Source organism: Balaenoptera physalus (assembly GCF_965194825.1).
Source record: "Balaenoptera physalus genome assembly, contig: SUPER_7_unloc_1, whole genome shotgun sequence".
NCBI lineage: Eukaryota > Metazoa > Chordata > Mammalia > Artiodactyla > Balaenopteridae > Balaenoptera > Balaenoptera physalus.
In genome coordinates this window covers 557,096-574,770 of record NW_028126534.1, presented here as the reverse complement: position 1 = coordinate 574,770, position 17,675 = coordinate 557,096, and positions in this window count along the sequence as shown.

The following is a 17,675-nucleotide window of genomic DNA, read 5'->3' as shown; positions in this document are numbered from 1 at the left end:
ATATATATATAATCTATGGATATTTGAAACTCTGTTAGATAGCAGCCTTTGGAAAATCCCCTATTTGGTCCTGCTTTCTGACCTATCTGCCTTTTCAGGGTAATCTTGTGGCACAAGTGATAGCATTTAAAAGCTTTAGTCTTTTAATTCCTCCTCCTTCCTGCTGCGCACCCTGAGCTGTCTTCTGTGCACTTCTGACATGTCTACTGTTTGGTCTCTCTGTGTTCTTTGTTACTTGGGTGCAGTAGCAACTTCTCTGTGCATTCCATCTTTCTTTCAAGTTGTGTAAAGTTCTTCACTTTTTTTCTCTGAGGGTGTAGGGGGTGGGGGGAGTCAGCATAATTATATTTTGATGTAGAAAATGTGACCTGGATATAAAATGAAGATAAATATTAAATTAAATGGAAGTTACCTAAAGTGACTCTGTATCTTCTAATCAGAAAAGCAATAGCAACAAGCAAATATATAATAATGCACCTCTCTTTGATTGACAGTTTTGAACATCATAACCAGTATTGTGAACCAGCCCCTTGATTCACAATATTATGAACCATGTCACCTTTACAGGGACATGGCCCATGTTCTGTACTCTCTGCCTTTTAGGCTGCCCTTTCAAGCTCTTTTCAGTAATACCTCTTCCAACATATTATAGTTTGATCCAAGGTTGAGAGTTGCTAGGGTGTGGGGTTGTTTGTTTGTTTATTTGTTTGTTTTGCAGATCGCTAGTGGCTGTAAGTTCTCTGAAACTTGAAGTTTTGATTCAGGGTCCACTTAGCATTTTCGAGAGTTACTAAGGTGTTTTATAGCACTCTTTGTTTCAGACATTCTCAGGACCTCTAGAGCCTGTCTGCCATGAATGAAAGAGGGTAATAAATGGAAAATGAAATACATACTGAAGCAAGCCAAAACTTGCTTCAAATAAAACCTGAAATAGATGGTCCAGTATATAAAGAAAACATACTGGTTAAAGCACAGGGATGTGGCATCACGGTGGTCTCCCATTTCTTTCCCCTCTTCAACTCAGAGTGACATTTAATAGAAGAGGCTCAGTCATAGCAAGAGTAGGTAGACCTGTGTTCTGATTCTGGTGCTGCCACTAACTGTATGGTCTTGCTTAGTCATTTAACAGATTTGTGTTCCTTTTAGGGTTTTTATAAGGACTAGAGATTTTGCTTTTTATATCACTTTTTAACTTATGTAAAAAAAAAAAACAGTTTGTTGTATTGGCATGTGTCTATTTCTGTATTCTCTATCCTATTCATTGAACTATGTATCTATCCTTCCACCAATACCACACTGTCTTACTTATAGCTTTACAGTAGGTCTTATTATCCTCTAACTATATTCTGCTTTCTCAAAATTGTTTTACTTATTCTGGTTCCTTTGCCTTTACCTTTTGTTCATACATTTTAGAATAAGCTTGTCCATGTTGACAAACAAATTCTGTTGGAAGTTGACCTTTTATTATGTTGAGTCTTCCAAATCCATGAATGCGATATGTCTCTCCATTGATTTAGGTCTTGTTTGGTTGTATCATACAGATCCTCTATTAAAATATTTATAATCAAATATTTCATGTTTTGGAAGCATTGTGTATGGCATTGTGTTGTTTTTTTTTTTTAATTTTTCTTTTTTTATTTTTGTCTGTGTTGGGTCTTCGTCTCTGTGCGACGGCTTTCTCTAGTTGTGGCGAGTGGGGGCCACTCTTCATCGCGGTGTGCGGGCCTCTCACTGTCGCGGCCTCTCTTGTTGCAGAGCACAGGCTCCAGACGCACAGGCTCAGTAGTTGTGGCTCACGGGCCTAGTCGCTCCACGGCATGTGGGATCTTCCCAGACCAGGGCTCAAACCCGTGTCCCCTGCATTGGCAGGCAGATTCTCAACCACTGCGCCACCAGGGAAGCCCCGGCATTGTGTTTTTAGTTTTGGTTTCCAGTTGTTCATTGTTAATATTTGGAAATATGACTAATGTTTTTGTGTTGATCTTGTATCCTGAGACTTTGTTAAAATAATTGCCACTTATTAATTGCTTCTTAGAGATTCCTTGGGATTTTCTATGCAGACAGTCATGCTATCCATGAGTATGGACAGTAATATTTCTTCCTTTCTAATCTGTGTGTCTTTCTTTCTTTTTCTTGCCATGTTGCACTGGCTAGTACCTACAGTACTAAGTTGAAAAGGAGAGATGAAAGAGGACATTCTGACCTTCTTTTGAATTTAGGAGGAAAACATTCATTCTCTCACCATTAAGTATGATGTTCACTGTCGGTTTTTTGTAGATATTCTTTACTGGGTTGAAGTAGAGCCCTTCTATTCCTTGATTTCTGAGAGTTTCTGACATGAATGTGTGTTGAAGTTCATCAAATGCTTTTTCTTCATTAATTGATGTGGCCATGTAGATTTTCTTCTTCAATCTATTAATATGGCAAATTACGCTGATGATTTTTGAATAGTAAACCAAGCTTGTGTTCCGAGAATAGACTCCATTTGATCAGAGTGTATTGTTATTTGCTTCCTTCTTCATGTGTTGATTTTATTGTGCAATTTTTTTCCCGTTTCCGTGTGTGAAAGCTTAGATTATTGATCTGAGACCTTCCCTCTTTTCTATTATAAGCATTTAGTGCCATTCGTTTCCCTCTTAATAGTGTTTTATCTGGATCCTTCCACATTTTATGTGTTGTATTTTCATTTTCACTCAGTTCTATTTATGTTAAAATTTTTCCTTGAAATTCCTCTTTAACCATGGATTATTTAGAAGTGTGCATCTTAATTTCCAAATGTTTGGAGGCATTCTACTTCTTGTTCTCATTTTTATACAATTTAAAGCTTAGACTGTGGACACAGTGGAATAAAATGCGATTGTGTTTGTTTAGTTATTTTATAGAGGTTCTTCAAATATCACTGGAGTGAAGTTTTCAAATATTAGTTTTACATAGTAGTTCTCAGTCTTTTGCACTTGTAACCATAAGAGAGTTCCCTAAAAATATGTAACCCTGGCTGCTGGAGCCATGTTTATCAGGGGCAGTTCACAGTCACAGGAATAGTGGGGAGTTTGTGGGTCCCCACTGCACACTTTGTTCTGGGCCAGCACACAGGGATCCAGTAGGGATCCAGGGTCCAGGAGAGGGACCCAAACTTTGGGCTCTGGTGTTTATATTGCAGAATCAGGGAAGCCCAGGTCCCGTGTGGGCAGGAACTAGGACCAGCACTGGGACACACAGGACCCAGGTCCAGTCCCTCTCCATGGAACGAGCACTCAGGCTGAGGGAGGCCCAGCCTCTCTCCTGCTGGTCAGGGCTGAGCCAAGCTGCGGTTGCAGCTGTATTGCTCAGTAGGCCCATGGCTGAGTCACCAGCTATGACAGCCTTAAGCCCTGGCTATGGGTAGTGTCCATGAAGTCTTGAGGAAGGCCGGCCTTCCTCCTGCAGGGAGGCAGTTTTGAACAAGTTAGCCCTGCCCTGTCACTACTTCAACAACCAAAATTTTCATTACTCCCTCTTGCTCCCCAACCCCACTCAGATAAAAGCATAGTTTCTCATGGGGTGGCCAACCTTTTATTTTTCAAACATTATCAACATCATTTCATACAAGAAAGGACATTCGAACCCCAATTAACTAAGAAGCACATATTGCAGAATAAGCTCATTTGCCCTAAAACAAGACCCTTAGCTATTTCCATGGACCATCCTTGATTTCTCCATTATGCTGCTGAGTAGTGCAAAGTTGGTGCTCAAGAACTCCTTGGATGATGGTGTGCTATCAACAGCTGCTGTGAAAGCAAGAAGCTGGCACCCTCGGTGGCTATATGGGCAGAGGAGTTGAGGAGACAGTAGGTGATGGCTCTGTGCTGTCAGTGAGGGCTGTCCTCTGCCCGCACCCCTTTTAATCCCTTTGTATCCCTACCACCTGAGGAATGAAGGCAGTGATGAGTTATTGGCAGAATTGCCCTGTCTGATAAGAGGGTCACCTGCAAGCCAGAGGGCCCAAATCCTCCCTGGAACACATCACTCCCTACCCACCACTTAACAATTCCCTTCAAACAAAGGTGCAAATTTGTAATAGCTGTACCGTTAAGATATGCCGTCTGTGATTCGGACAACTGTGACTCCTTGCCCTGTTCTTGGAGGAACATGACATTTTGTAGGGAGAACCCAGGCCAGGTGGCCAAAGTCTCTGTCAAGTCTGTTTCTTCAGCCAATACTTTGATTCAAGTTGAGGGTGGTGGAGATGAGTGGGCCTTCACCATGATAGCCTTTCCCTGGTATCACTGGCCAAGGTTCCCTTTGGTGAACATTACATACAAAAGCTTGCCCAGCACATGCCTCGCTCTCAGCCGAGCCGTGGCCATGCTGCTCCTGGGATTAGGCACCTCCTTTGCACACCCTGTGGATGGTGCTCATTTCCTTGATTCTGTGAATGGGGCATTTGTTAAACTATTATTTCTTGAGGCCTGTAAACTATTATTTCTTGATGTCTGTGCAAGTTTCAATTCTGCAATTTCTATTTCCTTCTTCTTACGGATTGAAAAACACTAGTGAAATTCCTCATCTTACAATCTCTGCTCCTTAACATTAACCGTAGTCTTCTTAAAGTCCTTGGTCTTGCTCTCTCAAAGGCTCCCTGGGGCTTGATTCCAGTGGGCTGGTGAGGTGGACACCACTGAGCTTGACAACATGCCATACTCCACCCAAGCCTGGAGATCTCCGGTGTCTGGGGGAAAAGGCAGGGGCCGTGAGACAGGAGACAAGAATGGAGGTAAATTAAGGGGTGAAGCCCAGGGAAGAGTCCATATGTCAGTTACAGGTCAGCTATGTGCCCTGTGTCCGAGAAGACGCCCCTCAGTGTGGGATGACCAGCTGCTCTCAGAGAGAGCGAGGCTCCTGGGCCCGGCTTCTCATGTGATACTGGGGCAGATCCTATGCACAGAGGCTGTGGCCTGCAGGGGGCGTGTATCGGCACCTCTGCAGGGTTGAGGGGCCAAAGGGGGCCATGGGCAACCTCTCCCAGGAGAAGTCACCTGCCCTGGGGCTGGGGCATCAGTCCCTCAGACCCACACCATCTACCTTTCTACCTGGGTTCCAAGCCCAGCAAGGCACAATCCTGACTTCCCCAGTGTAGGATTTCCCCAGTGTGTGACAAGCCAGGCTGTGGCCACCTACCCCGAGGGTATAGTTCAGCGGGGCAAAGCCCGTCACTGCCCCCTGGTGAGGCAACTACAACAGAAAGGTGAGCTTTTGAGAGCAAGGGTCAGGAGTCAGGGAGGAGAGGCAGAAACCCAAGAAAGGACCCATCGCCTGAGCCCACATCCTTGTCCACCTCTGTGGGGTCAGTCAGCCTCCAGTGTCTGCTCTGAGATCACAAGACCCCACAGTACTGGCCATCACAACCACCTGCCTCAGAACAAAACAAGAGGGCACAAGAGCAGGAGGCCCATATGATAAGTGTGGTCCGTTGAGGAGGTGCTCCCTGGGCCAAGTGACAAGACATGGCTTCTCAGGGCACAGCTGCCCCCAGACTCAGCATAAATGTCTGGGCTGTGAGCCCATTGATTCTGGGAAGGGCACCAGCACAAGGTGAACAGATACTCCATACTTTGCGTCAGGCAAGCCAGGAGCCAAGCACTGACAAGCAGCCTGTGTTACACCCTCATGTTTCACAGGGCAGGAGCCTCGGGGCGGGGGGGATGGGGCCTGCCCTGAGGTCACAGCAGAGAAGGTTTGCTGCTGGAGGGCCACACACAGGACAGCTGTATAGAATGTGATCAAAGGCTCTCTGGTGCTTCATGCCATTCAAAACCAGGGGCTCTTAAACAGCCCGAGGGTAAGATACCACCAAATCCTTGCTGAAATTTCTGAGCCCATCCTCAGATCCCCAATTTTGCCCAGATTGCCAAAAGTTTCATGGACTTCTGGTCAAGGACCCGATTCATCTGGACTGCTCAGTGCACAGCAAGATTGCCAGGACGGGGCCTAGGGATCTTGCCCACGCAACCGTCCCTGACATTTGCTCCTGGAGAACCACCTGCCCAGCTACCGACATCTCCTCCTTCCCTCTCATCAGGCTAAATGCAACTGGGAGAAAGGCAACACAAAAGGAGGCAAATGTGGAAACATAAACCCAACAGTGCTGTCTCCCCCAGCCAAGACTAAGAGTCCATGAATCTACCCACTGCACTCACCTGAAAGCCCCCACATATCACCAGGAGCACAGAGAGCACACAGGCCATCAGATACACCTGACCTCAATTTCCTCCTGAGAGAGCACTCAGGGGCCTCCCTGGGATTTGGAGGTGTCAACAATTCACTGCATTGTGGCTTATGCCACAGAGCAATTTTGAACAAGGATTAGAGTACCAGTAAACTTTAAGCACTGCTTTAAGTCCAATCACTTTATGTTTAAAGAGAGAGGAATTGGGACTTCCCTGGTGGCACAGTGGTTGGGAATCCGCCTGCCAATGCAGGGGACATGGGTTTGATCCCTGGTCTGGGAAGATCTCACATGCCGCCGAGCAACTAAGCCCGTGCTCCACAATTACTGAGCCTGTGCTCTAGAGCCCACGAACTACGACTACTGAGCCCGTGTGCCACGACTACTGACGCCCGCGCGCCTAGAGCCCGTGCTCCGCAACAAGAGAAGCCACCGCAATGAGAAGCCTGCTCACCACGACTAGAGAAAGCCTGCACACAGCAACGAAGACCCAACGCAGCTAAAAACAAATAAATCAATTAATGAATTTGTAAAAAGAGAGAGAGGAATGGAATATTTTAAACAGAGACATATGAGCCCTTTAAAGGGCAAAAACATGTTGCTTACAGCTTTTCACATGGAAAAGGAAACAAAAAGTGACTGGGTTTGCCGTTTTCCTTGAATTTGTCTAGTATTAGCACTAGATAATATTGACGATCTTCACGCTTGATCACAAACAACATGATGCTGTAATATTCAAACTGTTGGTGAAACTTTTTTAATCTCATGATTTACTCTGGAACAATTGTGTTGACATAGGTACTGATGGTGCAAAAGCAAAGGTGGCAGAAGTGCTGGCATCTTAACCCAAATCAAGGAGTAGCACCAAACTGTACTAGCTGGGCTTGTATTCACTATCATACACTTGTATTAACAGTGCCAGTTCCAGTTAAGAATGTTCTGTCTTCAACAGTAAAAATGATTGATGTTAGTAAATCTTGACCATTGAAATTGAATATTTTATAGTGGATGATGAAATTCAACATACAAACATCACACATCTGTATATCAAAGGGAGTGGGAAAAAGTTAGATCAGACACTGATAAAGAGGAAGTGGATGACATGGATGATAGATGTGAAAAATTAGCTAAAATGTAGCACAGAAAAGAAACGGTCAGAAATTATGAAAGAAATGTATGGACCTAGAGTCTGCTGGTGGCTTGATTTTGGACTTTGCAGCCTCCAGAACTGTGAGAAATATACGTCTTTTGTTTAAGCTACCCAGTCTGTGGTAGTTTGTTATAGCCCTTTGAGCTAAGACATATTTTAGTACCAAGAAGTAGCAAATACCTAAATATGTGGAAGTGGCCTTGGAATTGGATAGTAGGTAAAGGCTGAAAGAGCTTTGAAGTGCATGCTAAAAAAGCGCTGAAATCGCCATAAAGTCCTTTCAGCCTATACCTATTAAAAGTGATTCTGGTGATGGCTCAGAAAGCAAAGAGGCACACTGGAGAGAAAGTCTCCATCTTTGTAGAGAATACAGAAATAATCATGAACAGATAGAAATATGGACGTTAGGTGCTATTCTGGTGAGGTCTCCAACAGAAATAAGGAACACATTATTAGAAATTGGAGGAGAGGCAATTCTTATTATAAAGTGGCAAAGAACCTGACTGAACTGTGTTCTAGCGTTTTGGGGAAGGTAGACCTTGTAAGTGATGAAATTGAATATTCATCTGAGGAGATCTCTGAACAAAGTTTGGAAGAAGTAGCTTGGTTCCTCATCACCGCTCCTAGTAAAACACATCAGGAGAAAGATAAATTGAAGACCGAATTGTTAAGCAAAAAGAAATCAGAACTTAGAGATTTGGAAACTTCTCAGCCCATCCATATTTGAAAGTGAGAAAGCTTGTTCTGAAGAAACTCTAAGGGTGCAGCTGAGCAACCCTTTGAAGAAGAGATCATAGGTGTGATATTAATTTAACTAGTCATCTCAGCAGAGGCCAGGAGTAGAGAAGGGACACTTCCAGTTTGAACTAAAGGGGACAGAGAAAGCCAGGCAGAATGAGGAAGGCTGTCAGAATTCTTGGATTCTACAGAATGGGAGACTAGAGCAATTTGGCTGTGAATGTGTACTCCTCTTGACGAAAAGGGAAGAAGGACCCCAAAGGTGATTCCGAGGTCATCGGGTCTGTCAATCCCACCACAGGCCCAGGGGGCCTCAGTTTCAAAGTGTGAGATTGTCGCCCTCACAGAGAGTCATGGTGTAGGTGGAGGCCCTACAGAGAGCTGCAGTGTGGGTGGCACCCCACCAAGCTGAAGGAGTGGGGCTGCCCCACCGAGCTGTGGGGATGATGTTGCCACCCCAGCAGGCCTGGAGGGCAAAGCATCAAACTAAAGAGGGTTATTCTCGTACCTTAAGATCTAATGGGATTGGCCTTGCTAGGCTTTGGACTAGCTTGGAAACTGTCACCCCTTCCTTCTTTCCTATTTCTTCCTTTTGGAGTAGGGATGTCTATCATATGCCAGTCCCAACATGGTATTTGGAAACACTTAACTTGTTTGGGTCACAGATTTACAGCTACAGAGGAATTTTGCCTCAGGAGGAATAGTACCTCCAGTCTCACCCATATGTGATTTAGATGGTGTTCAGATCAGACTTTGGACTTTAAATTTTACAGTTGATGTTGGAATGAGTTAAGGCTTTTGAGGCTGTTGGGATAGAATGAATGTATTTTGCATACAATAAGGACACGAATTTTGGGTACCAGGGGCAGAATGCTATGGACGTATATCCCCCCCACCAATTCTTATGTTGAAGCCCTACCCTTCAATGTATTTGGGGATAGGGCCTTTGGGAGGTAATTAGGGCATGGGAATGGAGCTTTCATAATGGGTTTAGTGCCCTTAAAAGAAAAGACACAAGAGCGATCCCTCTTTCTCTCTGCCACGTGAGGACGCAGTAAGAAGACAACCATCTGAAAAGTAGGAAGAGAGCTCTCGCCAGGAACTGAATATGGCACCTTGATCTTGGACTTCCAACCTTCAGAACTGTTAAGAAATTACCGTCTGTTTTTCAAGCCACCAGGTCTATGGCATTTTGTTATAGCCGTCCAAGCTGATGAAGACACAGAGAATCTATAAGATGGTCTAATATACATATATCCAGGGTTCTAGAAGTAGAGACAGGAGAGAATGAGTAGAAGTAACATATGAAAAAGATAATATTATGTTCTAGATGAGATGAAGAATGTGTATTATCAGTGAATGAAGCAAAATAGATCACATGGAGGATACATTTTTTTAACCTGAAACTAATCACACGTTAAGAAACTGGAGAACACAAAAGACAACAGACAGTCTTCCAAAAAACAATTAGCAAGGAAACTGATCACCCACCATGAAAGGGTGTATTGATGGCATAATTTGAAAAAAACAGTAACAAAAGCCATATTCGATGGAATAAATACTCAAAGTTCTGAAAGGAAAAACTTTTCCTCTGGAACTGATTACCCTGTCACATTATAATTTATAAAAGTTCACCAACAAGGGAACTGATAAATTATTTTTAATGTATGCATACAATGCAAAATTATAAATAATTAAAAAATTAAAGAACATCTAATATATCCATTTTTCTTAAAGTAAGAATGTTGAAAGAAGAAGCCAAAGGCAATATGATTTACATGACACCATATATAACCAAAAATATTGTTATTATACATAATTTTGATTATCTACAGCTCTGCTAAAAGCATAAACATTTTTATAAGATGGATATATACCAAGTTCTTGATGGTGGCTATCTTTCTCATTGTTGATGAGAGGTGTAAAATGGGACAACCCTTACGGAAAACAATATGAAGTTTCCTCAAAAAATTAAAAATATAACTACCATGTGATCCAGCAGTCCCACTTCTGGGTATGTATCCAAAAGAATTCAAAGCAGGATCTCAAAGACATATTTGCACACCCGCATTCGTCATAGCATTATCCAAAATACCCAAAACGTGAAGAAACCCAAATGTCCATCAACAGATGAAGGGATAATGGGGTCTATAAACACAAGGAAATATTTCCTTCCTTGAAATAAAAGGAAACCATATCTCATGCTACAACATGGATAAACCTCTAAGACATTATGCTAAGTGAAATAAGCCACTCATCAAAGGACATATCATAGCCACTCACATGAAGTATCTACAGTAGTTAAAATCATAGAAACATACAAAGGTGATTGTCAAGATCTCAGGGAGGAGGAGGGAGAATTAGGGAGTCTCTGCTGTTCCAACCCCCGCTTGGGTCCTGGGGAAGGAATCAGAACTCAGAACCGGGAGAAGAGGCTTTGGCCAGCAGGGAAGGGCGGGGGGGGGGGGGGGTGAGGCCCAGGGCGGGTCCACTAAGGACCAGAGCATCTGAGTGCATTAGGAGGAAGGGGCTTCAGAGGTGGGCCAGCACAGGCCATGACGGGAGCTAAGCAGGCTGCGAGGGGGGGCAGTTCAGGGAGACAGCAGGGGTCTGCTCCCTGCCCCTCATTGTTTGCTCGTCTCACCCTTATGAGCGGGTCATTTCCCCTGCTCTGATGATTCAAAGTCTCTGCCGGCAACCGCAGGACGGTGACTGAGGCCTCCACACTCCTCAGCATGGATCCCAGCTCCCACCCAGATCTGGGGCCACAGACACCTCTCCCCCACCCCTGCTGCCCCTGTGAGCAAGCTGTTCTTGTGAAACACGGTCATAGTTTGTCAGGAGGAACTGTTTTCTATGGGAATACAAATCAGTGTTGATACCGATACACACACATGTCCAGCCATGGGTGGAAAGGGAAGGGACAGTAGTTCTGGGGTGTCTTTGCACACCCCTAGGCCCCTAAGGCCAGTCCCCACAGCCACAGCCAGATGGGTCCTCCTCCCTCAGTTGAACGAGATGCTGCTGCACGGAAATCCCACAAGTTCCACAAAGGGGCCCAACTGTCGTTTCCCTTAGACACACCTGTAACAGGTGCCCCATGAATTTCCCCGCGCCCATTCCCCTCGTTGCATCCTCACTGGGATTAAGAGGTAGCTGCCTCAACCACTCTCCACATTGCAATAATCCCAGTGGGACTAGAGAACGCTCCCGCTATGACGAGGCAGACAGTCCTGTCCCCATGGCCAAGACTTTTCCTGTCTGGTCAGGCCACCCCCACAGGAAACCCTGGAGGAGCGGAGGGTCACCCCAGCGCCATCGCCTGGCCACTTCAGGGAAGCAGAGAGCAGCTCCATAAAGACAAGGGCCGTCTCCAGGCTCCGTCCTAGAAACTGGTTAGTGTCCAGAGGGCTGAGAGGCACAAAAGCAGCTATCCCTCCCCAGACGGTTCAGGGATGCAGAAGATGCTACAGATGCCCCAGAAGGCCCCTAGCCAAGCAGGCTTTAGAGAAGGGGATGATGAGGGGGTCCCTGGGGAAAGTGAGAGCTGTGCGTTCCCAGGGGCAGCCTGAGGAGTCCTTGTCTATGTGGAGGAAAGGTTTGGCCACCTGTAGATCCATAGCTCCTGTGACCTCCCTCACCCTTCCTTCCTCTCAGGATCGCTCTCTGTGGAGCAGCTCCACACGAAGAAGATGACAGTGGCCTGAGAGCATTTCCCACCAAAACTATCTTTATTCACCATTTTCATACATCACTCCGAAGGTCCTGCCCACACCCACCTCCCCCACCTCCCTAACCCCCCACATCCTCCAGGATCAGCACTGGGGTGAGGAGGAGCCCCTAGGCTCCCCTGGGGGCCGCCCTGGGGGGCTCGCCCTGGAGGGCCGGCCCGGCTGTTCCCTACTGGCTGCAGTGCTTCCTCTTCTTCTTCCTCCTCTTCCCTGTGACAAACGGGTCACGCTTTCTCTTTCTCGGCTGTGAGGGGCGAGCCAGCCCCAGAGCCAAGGCTGGCCTCGCAGAGACCCTGTGGCCAGCCCCAGGGATGGGCAGCTTCTCAGCAGCGGCTGGGCGCCCACACAGAGCCCGCTTCCTCGACTTGGGAGGGGCTGGTGGAGCTGGGCTGGGGCCTCTTCTCTGAGGGGAGGGGGCCTGGGGAGCACTCTGGGCCCCCCAACCTCCAGGGGAGGCCAGGCCTGAGGCAGGGGCAGGTGTCTGGGACAGCCCGCAAGGCGGCAGGCTCTGCGGAGAGGCAAAGAGGAAGGACAGGCTGGGGAGCGCCTCCTCGTCCTCACTGGACGCGTCCCTGGGCCCTCGGGCCTCCCGAACAGGAGACGCCTCTCTGAGAACAGACGCATCCCTGGGTCCCAGTAGAGGGCCAGTGCGCCTTTGACCCTGGGGAGGGGAGGGCCGTCCGGCCCGGAATGGAGAGACCTCCTGATGTTCTCGAGAGGGAACAAAGACTTTGGGCCCGAATGGGCCAGTGTCTGTTCGGATGGGCCTATGAAGAGCCTCAACATCAATCTCTGGTGGGCAGGCTTCATCACTGACCCCTAGATGGCGGTCTTGGTCGTGCCTCTGGGCATCTTGGCCGGCGTGGGACTCAGATGGACTTGAGCCCATTCCGGGTGCACTGTGGCTCGGGGCTGCCGGCCCACCTTCGTCCTCTTTCAAGTCCAGGAGTTGTTTCTGCACCAGCTGGTAGGAGGGAGGAGGACAGTGACGGCTCCACGCGCACGTGTGAGAGGAGGAGCACTGGGCAGTGGGACAATGGCCCTGGGGGGGAGGAGGGGACGGGGGACCCCAGGACTAGACTCCAAATACAGACACGGTGGCATTCCTGCCATCCTCCTGCACCTTATTCCCAGCTGTGTGTCCTTCCCTCCGCTCCCGGCTCCCCATCCTCTCCTTCCTATCACCTTGCACTGCACCCACCCCAGAGAGGGCCCTTCCCCATGCCAGGCCTCCGAGGCAGGGAACGGACGGACAGAGCCATGTGGGCCTCCTGTTCTGGGGCCCTACCTCTCCCCTGCTCACTGGGGTCCCTCCATGCCCTGGTCTTCCTGGGTGTCCCTTGTCTCCCCTGTTCTACCTGCGATCCCTCCCTCCTCTGGCTCCCCTGGGCTACCTGGTTTCCCCTGTCCTCTGGATCACCTGGGGTCCCCCCTCCCCTGGAGTCCCCTGGCTCCCTAAGTGTCCCTCTCCCTCCCCTGGCTCACTTCTTCAGGGGTGAGTCCTTCCTCCTGCTTCAACTCCTCAGCAAGGGTCAAGAGATCCAGCTGTGGGTCTGGGGAAAACAATTCTGCCAGGAATCGAGGGTGAATGACTGCCTCCACCTCGGACAGAAAGAAGAGGCTGTGAGCATCCTTGGCCAGGAGTGGCCTGTGACACAAGAAGACCAGGAGGGAAAGTGAAAAGCAGAGACCCGCCCCCACTCTCCTCCACAAGGCGGGGATGGTCAGCACACACACACACACACACACACACACACACACACACACACATGCACATACACAGTCACACACAAAAGAGCACATATACAGATGCACATACACAGGCACACAAAGGCATACACACAGACACAAACATATACACACATACATCTGCGTAAACCTCCCCTAACACCGGGCTCAGGAACAAGGAGCTGAGCTTAAGTCCCATCGGCCTGAGCAGAACCCAGATCTTGGGTGCTGAGAGTTCCATGCCCTGGCATCTTGTAGACCCCAGGCTCCAGGCCCAGCCTACCTTGGTGACAGAGTCTTCCCGGGAACGCAGCTCGTCAATGTAGCTCAAGAGACACGGGTCCAAGTAGGTGTCGTCCTCTTCCTGCTTCAGCTCATTTCCGTCCTTTCCACATTCTGCATGTGACTTGCCTCTGGCTGAGTGGACGGTCCCCACCAGCGCCTCCATCCTGTCCACATACTCCCTCACAGTCTCAGGGGGAATCTCCTTGGGCGCCTTGGGCTCCGGGGTCCGCTGGGATCTGTGTGGCTTTGGGTGCGAGGGCTGGGCCCTGGGGCCGGACATCCTGGGAGCACAGGCTGAGGCAGAGCAGGAGGAAGGGAAGGAAGGTGAGGGACTCCCGGTCCACCTCCTGACCACCGAGCGCACGTTGGTGAGGGCATTGTTTGGGGGACGTTGATGTGGGTGTGGGAGGGTTCAGGACCATCTGAAGCCTCATGCACAGTTGGAGAGGGGAGGTTAGGGGGTCATCTAAGAGAGTCACAAGTAAGGAAGTGGGGAACCTCCAATTTTCTAGGGGTCTCCCATCAAGCCCACTTCTTAGGCAGACTTCGTGCGGGGTCCTTTGACAGGGAGGTGTGAGAGGAGTTACAAAACTGACCAAGTCAATACCCCGTAGTGACAAAGGGCAGCTGAGACCCCACCTCCCCACACCCCGCCTCGGTGGCTGTTTTGGTTGAAAGACCAATGCCCCTGTCTTGAAAGAAAAGGATCCACATGGGGACGGTGGCCAACCCTAGGCCCCTGTTACCTGTGCCTTCAGCTCCAGTGGGAACCTGGGTGCCTGGCTGAAGGTGCACTTTCGGGGCTGGGGGCCCCCGAGGATCCAGCTTCGGTGGGGCTGGAGGAGGCAGGTCCTGTGCGCACTGCATGCACTGCAAATGCTGAATGTGCATCTCCTCCTCGGCCGCAAATTCCATGAACCTGGGGGGTGACGGAGGCACAGGCCACCCTGAGAAAAAGGCCTCGGTTCTGGAGCCCAACAAAGGCAGCCAAGAATGAGGCACTGGGACAGGATGTGCCTTGGGGCCGTCAAGGCCCTGTGAGGTGCTGTCCACAGCAGAGAGCTGCTCCTGGAAGTGACAACAAGATCTGGGACCCTTCCTGCCTCACCAGCACTGGAGGGCATTCAACAGCATAGACCCAGGTCGCTGAATTGAACCAGGTCAACGGGACACATGGCTGACCCAGGGGGCACCCTCCTCATGCCCCCGTCCCCATCCAGAACCACATGAAGGGCTGACAGCCAGAGGCTGGAACAGGCATGTGTTCCCCACAGGGGTCCGTGCCCGAATCCAGGACCCTGGGCTAGGACTGAGAGTCCTGCAACATAGACCTGGAGACAGGGCCCAGGAGAGGCTGGACGATGTGGATGCTGAGCTTAGAGGAGAGGCCTTCCCTTCCTCTGAGAGGCGCTCGTTTGTTTGCTTTTGTTTCTTAAACCAAGGGGATTACCATGGAGCAAACACTGGAAGGGCCGGAGACCCTTGGGCCGACGACAGCTGGCTTCCCCAGCCTCTTCAGGGATGCCAGGGTACCCACTCAGGGCACTTTTCATGAGGAGAGGTGGTCCCAAATCTATGTTAGTGGCCGCCAGCCACCCACCACTAAGGAAGCAGCAGGCTGGCGGGTGGAGCTCTTTCCCCGGCCCAGCCCATATGGCCGGAGTGGGACCCCTACTGGACTCACAGCTTCACCCTGCCCCGTCCTGAGACCTTCATGTCAAGGCAAGGGTAGGTCAAAATCAGGGGAGGGCAGAGCTCCTGGTGGAGGAAGGACAGAAGTCTCAAACTCTCAAGGTGAGGGAGGGGTTTCTGGAGGACAGTAGGGCCCCTGGGCTGCGGGGCCCCTGTGCTGGGTGACAGCCCTTCTCCTCTGTCCTCTCTGATGCGCACCCCCACGGCCAGACCCTGCCCTCACCCACTCGCCTCACCCTCCACGCAGCCCCTGGGCCCAGGACGCTGACTCACTTTTCCGCCCTGTCGTAGTAGATCATCCGGTCAAGGTTGCTCAAGCGCCGCCATTCCTGCACGGCCCTCCGCAGTCCCTCCTCCAGCAGCACGGTGGGATTCAGGCGGGCCACGGATCGAAGCACTGGGCTGTAAGCCCTCGGGGTCAGTCTCCCGGCCCAGCCCAGCCCCCACCTGCCTGACCCCACCCGCCCATGCGGACCACACATCACTCAACCCAGAATGACTGAGCAACAGGAGGGTGAGAGGCGGGCGTCTGGGAGGGCAAAGACAAGCCTTCCCGGCCACTGCTGTCACCGCCTCACACTCACTCAAGGACGACCATCCACTCCCAGACTAGAGCTCGGACATTGTGCCTTGGGGAGCTCTTTTCCTCCTCAAGGCTGCATTTTCATCATAAAAATCACCATCATCAATGAGGCATGGCATGTGCCATGCAATCTGCTCACACTTCATAGATTAGCCCAAAGACTCTTCGGCACAGTCCTCTGAGTGAACTGTAATTGTCCCCTTTTTACCAGGGACCGGAGGTTTAGGATGGAAATACCTGCCAGGCTCACAACTCTAGTGGGAGAGAGCCCACGCCCTTATGAGAGCTCTACCATCACCCTGTTCCTAGTGGAATTCTCCACAACGAAGTGGAGGCATGCATAAAGCGCTCTCCTGGGCCCCGCGCTCCTCTCCCTCCTCTGAAGTGACCTCCCCTGGCCATGTACACTCAAGTCCTGTATGAAGGACACGGCACCACAGGAGAGTGCGGCATCCACTCCTTGGCTCCTCACCTTACACCACGACCCTCTCTGACTGCAAGTCTTCAGTCCATATTGCCATGAGAATCATGGAAGAGCAAGCTGGCCAGACTCACAGGGTGGTGGGGCCCGTTGAGATAGGGCACATTTCAGTCCTGATGTCACGGACTGGCAGGCCCACCCATGTGACCGACAATGTGCCCTCTCATAGCATGGACATCGCCCTCACACCTTCCTTCCAGTAGCCCTAGAAACCTAACGTGCGAGTCCATCCCCAGTTCCTCTTTATCTAAAAGCTCCCATAAGCTCAGGACCCCCTGAGCATTCACTCACATGAGAAAGCAGGAAAAAGCTTCTGCATCAGGACTCAGGCGAAAGTGTCTCCGGGCCAGGGGCTTGAAGCGCTGCCAATGGCGGAAGTTACTGTACTCTCTCTGGGGGTTAGAGGAGCCATCCTGCGAGGCGTTGGACTGGTTGGTGGCCAGGCGGCCCTCCCTGGAAGTGCCATGTGGCCATGGCCCAGAGTTCACTGGGCGAATGATAGGGGCCAGCTGGGCAGCTGGTGGTGGAGCTTGAGGAGGAAAGCCTGGGGTCCAGCCTCCCTTGCCAGCCTGACGTCCTCGACAGGGAACAAAGACTCTGAGCACGAACGGGCCAGTGTCTGTTCGGATGGGCCTATGAAGAGCCTCAACATCAATCTCTGGTGGGCAGGCTTCATCACTGACCCCTCGATGGCGGTCTTGGTCGTGCCTCTGGGCATCTTGGCCGGCGTGGGACTCAGATGGACTTGAGCCCATTCCGGGTGCACTGTGGCTCGGGGCTGCCGGCCCACCTTCGTCCTCTTTCAAGTCCAGGAGTTGTTTCTGCACCAGCTGGTAGGAGGGAGGAGGACCGTGACGGCTCCACGCGCACGAGTGAGAGGAGGAGCACTGGGCAGTGGGACAATGGCCCTGGGGGGGAGGAGGGGACGGGTGACCCCAGGACTAGACTCCAAATACAGACACGGTGGCATTCCTGCCATCCTCCTGCACCTTATTCCCAGCTGTGTGTCCTTCCCTCCGCTCCCGGCTCCCCATCCTCTCCTTCCTATCACCTTGCGCTGCACCCACCCCAGAGAGGGCCCT